The following is a 13502-nucleotide window of genomic DNA, read 5'->3' as shown; positions in this document are numbered from 1 at the left end:
AGATTTGCTTGAATTCATTTAATTGTGAGCTGCACCATTGAGGGAGCTGTACCAAAAATAGCTTGATTTATGAGCTGGCAGTTGAAGTAGCCCCTTAGCAGTGTTTAACAAGTGCTGCTGATGCAAGATATCTCCTTTGATTCACATTTGAGGAGGGTCAGGGAGCTCCATCTCACGTGCATCAGAGTGGCAGCTCACGTTTGAGGAATAAACCTGAAACAGTTTTATGGGAAAAGCCAGTGAAGAGATACAGCAAAAATTTACTGTCAAATCTCTATATGGGAAAAAACCCCACCCCTAATCCACGGTTCTATTATCATTTTTGCATTAAATGCCAAGCAAGTGTAGTGAAATTGAAGTAAATATCACTCTGCACACTTTGTACTCACCTTTCCCTGCTGATACACTGAATTTTGGGATAGATGGGATATATTGTCTCCACTGCTTTAAACACAAATTGGTGAACCGGTAGTTATTTCCAGGACAACCTCTGCAGTGTGCTTTGAGTCGTAAGAGACTCAGGAACAACTTTGGCTCCTCATTTTCAGATGGTGCTTGCTCAACATGATCCTTTGCCACAAAGAGAAACAAAAGCAGCCCATGGAAGATGCTGGGTGCTGACACAGAGCACAGGATGAAACTCTGAAATTCCAGTTTCACTCTGGTGATTCCTCAATCATCAAGCCAGACAGGGTTACACCTAATAAAATACAATAGGAAAAATCAAGCACTGTAATCCCATTTTTAATTCTGCACAGCTCCCCAGTGCACACCTCTGTTTCCAAGGGCAGGAGCAGGGTCCCTGGAGAAGGGGGGTTACTGATATGGGAAAGGAATGGGCAGCTATGGAAATTCTTATATCTGCAGTGTCTCAAGGCTGGGGCAGAAACCTTCTGCTACTGCCATGCCTCTAAGCAGGGTTTGGAAGAATCCAGCAAAAGAAAGCACTTTGTAAGGGTTCACTCAGGAGCAAACTGAGATTCCAAAAGCTCCAGCACAACCCTGGAGGGCCACACGCGACTCTAAATGAATTGGATGATATTGAAAGGTCTAAATTAAAAAAAAAAAAAAAATCCCAAACTGTAATGACACATTTACAGGCAAGATATAGAGATATAGCCCATAAAATCTGAAAGCAGAAAGATATATAAATTTTGGGATGGAGACAATTATCCATTTGTCAATGTGGAAGTAACAGCAGCCCTATGCCCAGTGGGCAATAAAACACATTATGGAGCAAGGCACCAAGAGGGACTTGCTTGATCAGGGGAGTGAAAGAGATGAATGAAAAGGTCACTAGGTATTAATAGAAACATCTGAGCACTCTGGGGCTTTCACAATTTGTTAACCAAACAGAGATGCTGGAAGAATGGATGCTGGAGAAAACAGGGGCAGAGAAATAGCAGTAGGAGAAAGAAAATACAGTGACTGAGTAATTCTCCTTAAACACAAAAGACCAGAGGCCTAGTAGTAAAATTAAAGTAAATATTACTTTACTTAAAGTAAAACAAGGCACATGTACTTACAAAATTGTCTCACATAAATTATAGTGGAGTTGGTTTGGTTTTTGTATGCAAAGAGTTTGCTCACATGCTTGCTCCTTATGCAAAAAAAAAAATAGGTGTGCACAGAGGCAGGGGAAGGGGGTGTTGGGTGTTGTGCAGCTTTAAATCCCATAAAAATTGACATCAATGCTGTGCTTCCTGTAGCTGGGCCAGCAGCACACACATGTGAGGGAGCCAAGCCCCGTGACTGGGCCCTGCACGTGTGCTGTGCTGGGGGGGATGTCATGTAGAGCACAGATAATTCCTCTGATGTGGCATTTGCTGGGGCAGCCATGCAATGCTCTGTGCACAGCAAACCAAGGAACCGTGCAAAACCCACAGCTCATTGCTCCCCTCTTCCCTGAGGTTGAATCAACTTTCTTTTTTTCTTTTTTTTTTTCTAATGCAGTATTTAGCTCTTTGAGCCATTCATGTTTCTCCCTCTTTTTTTTTTTTCCAGCTGCTCTCCCATTTATGAATTTGTATCATATATGAATGATACTGCAATTCATTCATGTACTCTGCATTCATGGGGATGCAGAAATGACAAGAATATTTGTGGATACACAGCTCCAACAGTGAGCCTGACACAGAGCTGGCCTTGGGTCTCTGAAGGGATGCAGGGACAGCCCTTCAGCCCTGGCTGCCTCAGAGACAGCATTTCAGAAAAGCCTCCAGCGTGGGGCTGCCATCTTCTAACTCTGTTGTATTTGCTGGGAAATGTCCTGACAAAGGCAGGAATGATGGATCTGACTCCATGTTCTCAGGAGGCTAATTTATTACTTTATGATACTATATTATATTAAAGAATGCTATACTATATTAAAGAATACAGAAAGGATACTTACAGAAGGCTGAAGAGATAATAATGAAAACTTGTGACTCTTTGCAGAGCCCCGACACAGCTTGATTGGCCAAAGAGTGAAAACAACTCACAGCAGAATCCAATGGAACAATCACCTGTGGGTAAACAATCTCCAAACACATACCAGATTAGCAAAACAGAGGAGAAGCAAACGAGATAAGAATTGTTTCCTTTTCCTCTGAGGCTTCTCAGCTTCCCAGGAGAAAACTCCTGGGCAAAGGAATTTTGATTTTTTCAGAGAATGTGAATGCCGCAGCACTCACCAAGGAAAGCACCACAGGCAGAATCCCCAGTTCCAGGCTGCCTGGCTGTGCCATGCCTGGGTTTGGGCAGGAAAATGAAGTTCCCTGAGTGGTGCCTTTGTGCTGGCCATGCTGCACTGCCCGTGCTCTCTCCAGCTCTCTCTTTGGGATCCTCTCTGCTAGACACAGCTTTCCAGCTCTCCTGCCTGGAGTAGATGGGTTAGAGATTTACCATGAGTTGTGCTGGTTTTGTTTTTTTCCCATTAACATTCTGTAATTCACTGAGTTTAAGACTGAAATTAAGACTAAAAACAAAATCGCCATTGTTGACTGGACAAATCTAAGATTTTATCACAGCATGGCACTGCCTTTCAGTTGCTTTCCACATCATAGCAGACTCTTGCTTATGGTTTTCAGTGCATAGTCACAAAACACAGAGTGGGGCAGGTTAACACCACTCTTGGATTTAGGATGTTTTCCTGACCTGAATGTCAGTTTGTTTCTTATTTAAATATATACATACAGAGGCCTCTGGAGCTTTTAAAGGATATTATCTATGACCACACACATTCAGAGATGTTTGAAATCAATGTTTTTAAATGTTTGCTTACCAGGTGGTCTTATTTTCCCTCTCTCAAGAAACAAGGCACATGTGCATACAAAATTGTCTCACATAAATTATAGTGAAGTTGGTTGTTTAGGTTTTTTTATGTAAGGAATTAGCTCACATGCTCACTCCTTATGCAAAAAAATAAATAGGTGTGCAGATGTCAAAGATTTTCAAGGTGAGTATCCTATAGGAAAACATTGCAGCTGGGAAGCAGAAGGAAATAGAATAGACCAAACATCTGTTTGGTTTCTTGTTGTTGTTGTTGTTATTATTTTTTATTATATGATTATATTATATATAATATATTGTTATTATTATTATTATTTTCCAGTGCAGCAGCTATGCATTTGTCTGATTACTTTGACTCTCAAAACAAGAGCTCTGCACCTGTACAGTAACTCGCTGAATTCTAACTTGTCATCAGGGAAGGGCTGGATGGAATGGTGCTCACAAACACAGAAATCCACTGTGGGATGGGGCTGCAGGAAGGTGTCCCTGCCCCTGGCAGGGGGCTGGAACTGGGTGAGCTCCAGGGTCCCCTCCAACCCAAACCATTCCATGATTCCAAACCCTGCACATAAATAAGAATAACCTGACACTGCAGGGCTGCAGGGTGTTCCACCAGGATGCCTCGGGGCCATTTCCCCCAGAGATAACTCAGTGGGGAAGCACTGATCAGGGGCATTGCTGTAAAAACAAGGCTGAGGGATCCCAGAGAGCAGCTCTGAGCAGAGCTGGGCACAAAACCTCACACAGGAGGCACTCAACCTCCCAGTCTGAACGCTGGCAGAGCAGGGAGGGCTCCATACCCAGCAGAACGTGCTGGAATTCACCTGCAGGGAAGTGACTCCACAGACCTGAGCTCCTTTCAGACCCTGTGTGCACTTTTGGAGGTGCTGGCCCTGCCCTGCAGCAGTTCCAAACCCTGATGGTGGCTGTTCCAGGACACACAATCTGTGAAATCCCATTGGAAATCAAGTGGGTCAGAGCAGGGAGAAGTCAGATCTCTCTGTTCTCATCTGCAAGGGCACAGCCATGATTTAGAGAGGGCAGACAAAATTTAGTTTGAAAACATGAATAATTTGTGTGCCAATAGGACATCCGAGTTTTGCAGCAGCACTGATGGAATAAAAAGCAATTTGGCTTTGCACAGGACAGACCCTCAAGCATAGATAGGCTCTACAGCAACAAAAAATTCCTTCTCTAGAACTTGATTTGGTTTGGTTTCTTTCCTAACTACTGACTGGATGCCTTGACAACACAACAAACCTTTATTTCCTTTTGAAGGTTCAGCATGTCATAACAATAACCAGATCACTCCCCCTAATACACAGGAAAACAAAATTGCTCAGAAGAAAAATCCTATTTCTGTTGTTTGGCACCAATTATTCACTGTGTGAATGACTCTGGAAAGCCTTTAAGCTCAAAACCCAGAATATTCATCAGTCTCTCTGAAATTATTCCACAGGTATCAATTAGTGACACAAGCTGAACCAGTGATTTCCTCCCCCAGTGAAGCCCAGAAACTTATTGTCCTGACATTGATGAGAAGTAACCTACACCTAAAATGGAATGAAATGCAAGAAAACAAAGCATACAACATGAAATAAGGGCGTTGAGATCAGTGGAGACAGAGGAGGAAGAGCCTGCAGAATTAACTTGGATTGAAAACCCCAAAATTCTCATTAGGTGGAGAGGAACAGCTACTAAAGCTGTTTTAAACATGGAACCCAGCAGAAGGATACAACTTCTGTACACACAGACAGATAAGCAGAAGGTTATGTACTATCCATGTTATGGCTCAGAAAAAGGAACCCATCTCCTTTCTGGTACCTTTACAAGAAATTTTTTTAAAAAACCCAACACCTAAGGCTCCACTTCAATAGATTTTTGCCAGCAGATGCTAGATTCTTTGGGGAATTCTCTAGAAGCAGTTGAGATTTAGGGAAATGCATGAACATAAAAGTTCCATCTGGGCAAAGTTTATTAAAGGAGTGGGTTCTTAAGTTGCCCACACACTGTTGAGCCCATTAATATTCTGTTTGCAACATGTAGTATCAAATGATTCACAGATGTTTTAATAATTGGCTTACAAGCCTGTATAACAAACTGTGTTTCTATAAACTTGCAGGATATGCTAGATCACCACTTTTAACTGTTTTTTAAATGAAAGCTTAGCAGCATCTCTTATCTTTAATTTTTACATACAAATAATAAAACTACTAAAAGGATTACAGTTTTACAAACCATGCTTTCAAATGAAATCCAAGACTGAACTCCAGGGTTTGGGTTTCTATTTCCCAAATGCTAAGAACTAATTTTTCCCCCATGTTGTCTGAAACAAGCAGAATTTTCCTGCCTCCAAACAAGGCAGGCTGAGGGCTCAGAGGAGAAGAGATGGATTAAATGTTGACTGAAACACTTAAGGTCCTTCAGGAAGAAACACAAATGCCAGGTGCTGACCTAAGGTTCCAAAAGCCTGTAACCAGCGTACAATAAAACTGAAATATTTCAAAGTCTCCTACCCTTTGACAGATGTTGCAATCATGTTGTTTCATTTTTCTGGTTTCAACACTCACATTCTTGTCCTTTGGACATTCCTCATATTCAGCTCATGCTTCTATCTGTTGTTTGCAGCAAGTCTCTAAGGCAACCACGGGGTTGGGCAAATAGTTTCACTTTGTGCAAGATAATAGGTAATTCAAAACATGTATTTTTTCAAAGCAAACTGAAGTCATCTACACATCAAACACTGCAGCTGATTAAGAATCCAAGAAAAACCAATCAACGTGGCCAGTTAGACAATAACAACTCAATCCCAAAGTGCTGCAGCTCCCATCAACTTCCAGGGTCAGGGCTGAAATTCAGGGGCGTGTAAAGCACAGCCTGCTGCCAAACATCCACCCACTGCAGGACAGGGTGAGGAAAAGACTGATTAACTGGGGGGCTTATTGCCAGAGGACACACAGATCAAAAGGTGAAATTCATTTCAGCCCTAAGAGCCCTTCTGGCACCTACAGACACAGCAGGTGCACCTCATCCGGGCTCCAGCAGGGTCTGAGCCAGAGGAGAGACCACTCAAATAAAGCACATGATGATGAACAATTACCATCCCCACTGGCCTCAAGTGGGGCCCTGTTTTCCCCTCAATACAAGTCAAAAATCAAGGGCTTTGTCCTGCTAAGACAGGGGCACTGTCAAGTTCCTTAAGACACAGACAAGAGAGATGTCAGCTCTGAGCTTGGCACAATGAGGTTAATTCCCCAACCTGACAAAAGGGATCTGCCTGCTGTCCTTTTGGATGCAGGGAAACAGAGGAAATGATGCTGATCTAACCCAACTGCCTGCACTCCTGTTTGCCAGGAGAAGAGCAGCTCTACTTCAAAATTTCCTGTTATTCTACAATTGCCAAAAGATCAGAAAGCAGAATTGGACTGAGGCTCTCAGGGCCTTAACAAATGAATCCTTCAAGGGCTCACGTGCTTGGGGTCCTGCAGAGAGACCTGAAACAGGAGCACAGAGCTGGGCCAAGCTCAGAGGGAAGGCTGGGAGCAGAACTGTGCTGCCAGGGCTGTGGCCAGCACCCATCTCCTCGGGCAGCTCCTTGAAGATTGCAAAGGGTGCTGATGGCACCACCCAGCCCAGAGCATCTGTCAGACACTCCAGGGATGGGACCCATCCACAGGGTTTAGATTTTTAGTCCTGACAAAGCTTTACTTACCACCTCCCCTGCTTTATGGTTGGCCCCTGTGCAGCCATAAGGTCTCCAGCCGGTATTGCTGCCCCGAGCTCCTGTGCACAGGAGTAGGTGAAGAAAAGGGAGAGTTTATTTAAAAAAAAAAAATTAAAAGTTCAAATGGATTGACATGTTTTGCTTGGACCAAGGGGGTGTTTGCTCAGCCTCACGCCCTGCAGGCCCAGGTACACCCACAGTTCTGCAGGCAGTTTTCCCCCGTGATCCTCACTCACAGCAGTGCCTGGAGCACAACCCCACAGCACAAACCCACTCTGGAACAGAACAGCCTAAACCAGTGTCCCTTCAAAGCTTTGCACATGTTCTTGGACAGCTCAGGACCTGATCCTACAAGCATTTCACCTTTCACTGGAACTGGCTTACATCCCAGACCAAGCAGCATCAGGCCTGAGACATTTTCTTCCATGTCAGCATTTCCCTGCCTCGTGTGTACTCAGGTGTTACCAATTTCTAACTCAGCTGGTGACTGCACTTAAAGCTAAGACACGGATCCCAGAAACATCTGAGAAATAGGATAACAGCAGCTTTGCAGCCAGTTGCAACAATGTAAGTAAATCCTGTGGACCCCATAAAAGATGCTGTTTTCTCTGAACTCCAGTAGTCTGAAATCAAAATACACGGTGCCCCAAGTGTTTGCAAAGTAAAGAAAGGTCACTCAGCTTAGCAGTAATGACAGTGAGAGCCCAGCCAGCACAGATCTCACCACCAATGTTTGTCCCTCACATTGGGGAAGCCCAGAATCCGTGGAGAACTCTGGTCCATCACGTGGAAAACTCATGTCCTCCTCCCACCAAAGAGGCACCAAGGGTACAGCCTGACTCTTCTTTTTTTAAACTTCACTGTGCTTGGAAGTGCAGGAGCAGAGGGAGGTTCTGGCTTTTGGCAGAAAATTCTCAAATCATCACCATTTACTACAAGGTAACAGAAGGGGCACAGACCCCTCAGAGTCAGGGGAACCTTGCACAGTGAAATGCAGATGGAAGATGCAGTCGTGGATGGATTTTCTGATCCAGCAGCACAGATTGCTTCATCCCACAGAGATGCTCAACACATCATTCTACACATCTGCTACCAGCCCTTCACAGAAATACACCAAAAGCACCACCCAAGTCCGATGGAGAGAGTTGCACAAACCACCTTGAATACTGAGTTCCCAAAATATTTGGGCAGTGCCCAGTGAGAGTAGACGTGGTTTCAGAGGCTGCACACCAGAACTGGCTGAGAAACTGTACTTCAGCTGTGGCACATAGAAGACCACAGAAGTGCTCAATAGCTTGCACAAGGTCTCCAGTTGGTGCCCAATAATATTCTGAAGCACTTTATGGCCACAAAAGCCAACCCCACTCTGGACATCAGCAGTGCTGAGGTGTCACATTCAGTGCCACAAGGAACAACACCAGGTTGTGCTCACACCATTACATTAATGGGACAGCTTGGAAGAGAAGAACCAGACCAAGTCCAAGCTCTACTGCTATTCACAAATCCTGAAGTCTGAAAAGCAGATGGATTAGTAAGGAAAAACCAGATGGTTGCAGTCACAGCTGGTAGCACTAATTTAGATAATGGTTGTAATGGGAATAAACCATCGTTAGCTGATTTTCTTCTGATTCCCATTGTGCAGTTCCCTCACACCACAGAGCAAACATGAGGTAATTGCAGGTTCCTGGGGACATTTCCAAACCATGGGCTAAACATCACTGTTCCTTTTGCTCAGGTCTGGACAAATTCCTACAGACTCCTGGAGAGTCAAGGTCTGAGTGTGAATTATTTCCTCCCCACTCACTGGTTTTCTTTCAGGAAGATATCTGGTGAAAGAACAGAGGAGGAGCTGTGACAGCGAGAGAATTGTCTTCTCAATTTACACAGCACCTGAGCCACAAGCAGGTGAGAACACAAATTCATCTTATTTAGTTTCACACTGTAATATGCTGACAACCACCTGCTCTTGTAGCTGCAGAGAGACAATTTTTATAATAATTTTGCTCTCTGATAAATTGTAGCTGTGTCAAAATATATGAATTTCCTGGAACCTCCAATATAAAAAACATTCCTGAGGATATGTGACATGATATCACCCCTGTACCTATATCTTCAGCCAGATATAAACATGAATAAATTTAAACATATAGGTTCAGTATGTATATAAACTCCTCCTGTGGAATCTCCCTCTGAAATGAAGAAAAACAGCCAGTTTTGAGGAAAACATTAAAAAGCAGAGAGAAAGGAACCAGACTCCTCCAGAGCATGGAAAAACAGAGTAGTTGAGTACAAATACTACACCTTCTTGCCATGGGAAGGAGAACAGGGGAACAAGGGAAGCGCCTCATCCATCTCACCACTGAGATGGATGGATCCCAAAGGAAGGATCCCTCTGCTCCTAGGAGAGTGTTCCTCCACCCTCAGCCGTCTTACTCCTTCACAACCCTTCACACCTGCAACCCTAGATGTTATCAGGGAACAATTTTTGGTGACAAAGCTCAGGTGCCATGAAATTCCAGGCATTGCAGCATGACCCACGTGGGTTTCAGCCATTGTCACAGAAGGAGCAAAGTCTCCTACAGGATCTGCACTGCCTTTATGGCAAATACCCTGAAGACAAGAAAATGGCAATATTTAGGTAGAGGGTTGCTCCCCAGATGACTTCTACAGCCACAGTTGGAGTCGTTATTCATTTTAGCTTTTTTACAAATATTTACCTTTTCTCCAGACACTGTAGCAGCACAAACAGGAACACGTGAGTCTGGTTTTGGAGCAGGGAATGAATGTACAAACTTCTCTCTACCCTGGGAGATGGTGCATAATGAATGCAGTGCTTTGTTTGGTATCTCACTCTCTGTACCCCTGCTTCTCTGGAGTACTTAGACTTAAAAAACAAACAAACAAAACAAAACAAAACCAAAACAAGCAAAAACCCCAAACCCCAAAAACAAAAAAGAAACAAAACAAAAATACCCCAGCAAAACCAACGAAAAAAATTCATAAGAAGTTTAAGGAAGAAACAAAGAGCAGCAGAGGAGAGACTCAGACTCTCCAGCTTGTTGTCAAGATTGCTGGGGTGAAAAATAAAGGTCACAAATCCTGACCAGAAGAACAGGGAGACAAATGCACTCCAAAGGAGGTCAACATTCAGAAAACCACAATGCAACACTACTGCAGTTGGGGTTCTGCACACCTACACCAATTTCTACTTGAATACTGTTTTTCTTGAAAAGCCCCTTTTGTACATCTGAAGAATGGAATTATTGGCATGTCCTGTTAGAATAAAACAGAGGTATCATTGTCATGGAGCTGCTTTAAAAAAAATAATTCCTAGACTGAAAGAAAAACAACTGGAGTCACAGTTGGAGCAAGAGCAACCAAAGCTCTTGGGCTTGCATCCACTATAGCTGGGGGTGAATTGAAATAAACTTCCCATTCCACAGAGCTCTGTCAATCTCCTGGGAACTACACTCACCTCTAAAGCTATAAATAAATAAATAAACAAATAAATAAATAATAAAAGCAGCAAGCCCAGACCTCCCACACCAGCATATTTGACATAACAGGCCACACTTGGGTTGCCCAATTTGTAAACCAGACTCATTTTTATGACAGTAGAAAGCAATAAATCATGCTCATGAAAACTGGATATAGCTCCTAAAAAGATAGGAAAAGGAAACAGAACATGAGCAAGAGTGAACAGCAAGTGCAGCACTCAAGAAGGAAGGAGCTGAATGAAAGAAGACATGTAAATTTAAATTTGCTGTGGGCAAAGGGGCATATCCCAGTGCATTTTGATTCTTTTTGGCACTTTCCCCTTCTATTTTTTGAAACATCCAAGCCTACAATAATATTGGCCAGGACATTCTCCTGCTCCCCACTAGAGAATCTCAATTACTGCAGATCTGTAAGTGTCAAACACCTGGCATACTCTGTAAAAGAAAGACATTTCCTGCTGACAGAGTTCCAGAAAAATGGCTGTGGCTGAGGAAAGTGCCAAAGGCTGAAGTGATGCTGCTCCTGCTCCTCAGGCTGCAGGCAGGGCTCATCATGATGATTTCATTATCCCCATTGCTTGAACAAGGGCTTGCAGCCCTCCCTGGAACAACCCACACCTGCAACAGGACTGCCCAAAATCAGAGCATCCCCAAGGCATGTAAGAACAAACACTGACACCCAGAGAACTCAGCCTACGGTTCCTTGCAATTCCTTTTGGAATCTGAAACACACTCTTGGCAAAGCCCAGAACACAGGCAGGTCCTAAACACTCAGTTCTCTGCTGATGCCCCACGTATAACTGGTGATACATTTAAAAATTAATAAATATTTAGGAATAAAAATGGTAATGCGCTTCTTTTGAGCCTACTCACAGAGCTCCCTGGAGCACATTTCTCACTGCAGGGCTACAGGCTCACCTCCCACTACCACAGCTAAAAACTGCAACATCACAGAACAAAACCTAATCCCAGGGAATTGCAGAAGATGGATTAAGTCACTCAGATAAAACAGGAACAACAGATTTAATGTTCAGACCTTGACTTGCAAATTCAGCTGGATTTATAAGAGCAGCCCTTAGGGTTACACGGAGCTTATCTCTCACATTAACTCATGTGAGACTAAATGCCATGAGCTGCCAATTACACCTTTCCTGCTGCATCCCTGCTCTGCAATAAACCTTGTCTACTTGTCATTACAATTGCTTTCAGCTGCTTCAATTTATCACCCATCAGAGAGAGAATTCTGGAGGATCTCATTTCCGTCTCCTCCAGCCACACAATCCTGTGAAGGTCCTGCTGTCCCAAAGCCTCATTGCAGATTAGGTCTCAGGTGCCTATGAGAAAAGCCTCTCCTCCACACAAATTCCCAAAAAAAAAACCCCCACACCTGTTTACAATTATATCAGCTGTAGCTAATAAAATTACATCATTCAAAAGCTTACAGAAAATATCACTAAAGGAACAGCACAGAAAAAAAATTATAGAAATCAACTTCTGGTACTCCACCAGAAAAATAAGTACTTTCTCTCCAAGACATCACATCATGCCATCTCCTTAATTTAAAAGCATTAATCTTGCTCCTTTTTACAGAACAAGGGCTTTGCACTTTGCAAAACAGAGAAATGGGGAAAAATATGGACTCTGACCAGTAAGGATTGCAGCTAGGCTGGGGCTGAGCAGTCTGACACACAACTGCAGCTGGCGGCTCTCTGAAAGCAGCTCAGCAGACACAGGAGAGAGGAAAACTCCAGTAAATGAGGTTTTCATGGCAACAGGCTTCACAAATTAGGCAGCTGTGGACTTCCAATGCTGAAAAAGCTGTGTTACACTGTTAGCTTTAATTTGATCATATTTAGGAAGAGACCTGTTCCAACAGCACCCAGCATGTAAGATGTCAACGCTAAACTAGTCTTAAAAAAACAACCCAAACAAAAAATTTAAAAAAACCAATAAACAAACAAACGAAACCCCACCCAAAACAAAACAAACCAGACCACCCAAACAAACCCACAGCTTCATAATAAGAAGAATTAATAAATAAGAACTATGAATAAATAAATAAGAACTATGAAAAGTCAAACATACAAAATTTGGTTTTTCTTTGTATCACAGCTGACTCTCCTGCAGGATGTAGTTTTCAGCCTTTTTTTTTTATTTTCACAATGATTTTCTGAATTTCTCCATACATCAAAGTGCTGAAAAGACACTGATAAGCAAAGCATATGTATTTTGTATAGACAATGGCTATATGTTTAATATTGTACATAAATAAATAGAGAATATCCTGTTCTCTATTCCATCAACCATATTCTATTATACAGTGAAGCTAAAGAGACCCCTACCTTTAACTGTCAACAGTTTTAAGGATTTATGGCTGTTTTGGAAATCCCAGTGGTACAGAGCACATGTGATATTCAGTTAAATAACACATAGTGTCACTTCACTGTGGGGGATGTTGAAACCCAGCTACCCGAAAACACTCTCCTCAGTTTAGCTCTTGATTTCAAAAATGTTGATGTGACATCCAGCTACCTCCAGTCTCACACTTTTCAGGCACTATTCTGCACCTGCTCCTCATATTTTGCCTACAGTAAAAGGAGCAGTTGGAGCTTGATGGTTGCCACAAGGTGAGGTGATAAAATTCCAACTGGATGCCTGAATTCTCTGTAGCAGGATCAAAATGCATGCACCTTCCAGACCTGTTAGGTACCTGTTGCTGATCCCTCAACTTCTGGGACTCTGGCTGGGCTCTCCTGGGGGCTCCCCTGACAGGGTAGATCCTCTTGGAGTAGTTTTGTGTCAGGAAAGAGAGACACACTGGATTTTTTTGGTCTTCAAGTTCTTGATTATCGTTATCTAAAGTTTTGCAGGCCATCCACACCAGGTTCAGCACACCGGAAAAGCACCACAAAGTGGCCAACAATCTCTTGTTACAAGGTCTTTTAAAGCTAAACTATCCAATTAAGAACTGACACCTGGATTATTATTTTCCCTTTTAACCCAATAACTGA

General features: G+C 43.0%; 1 long non-coding RNA gene across 1 annotated transcript in view; it reads right to left on the bottom strand.

The window, feature by feature from the left end:
• The window catches only part of LOC113458598 (uncharacterized), a 127053-nt gene extending 114410 nt beyond the window's left edge, over window positions 1-12643 (bottom strand). The window contains exons 1-2 of the long non-coding RNA XR_012580145.1: window positions 2393-12643; window positions 390-700 (exon numbers count right to left, since the gene is read on the bottom strand). This is a non-coding gene — a long non-coding RNA (uncharacterized LOC113458598). The remainder of the gene's footprint in view (window positions 1-389; window positions 701-2392) is intronic.
• Between the last annotated feature and the right edge of the window lie 859 nt (window positions 12644-13502).

The sequence above is a fragment of the Zonotrichia albicollis genome, chromosome 4, assembly GCF_047830755.1.
Source record: "Zonotrichia albicollis isolate bZonAlb1 chromosome 4, bZonAlb1.hap1, whole genome shotgun sequence".
NCBI lineage: Eukaryota > Metazoa > Chordata > Aves > Passeriformes > Passerellidae > Zonotrichia > Zonotrichia albicollis.
The sequence above is the reverse complement of the archived record's forward strand: the minus strand, read 5'-3'. Positions and strand labels throughout refer to the sequence as shown.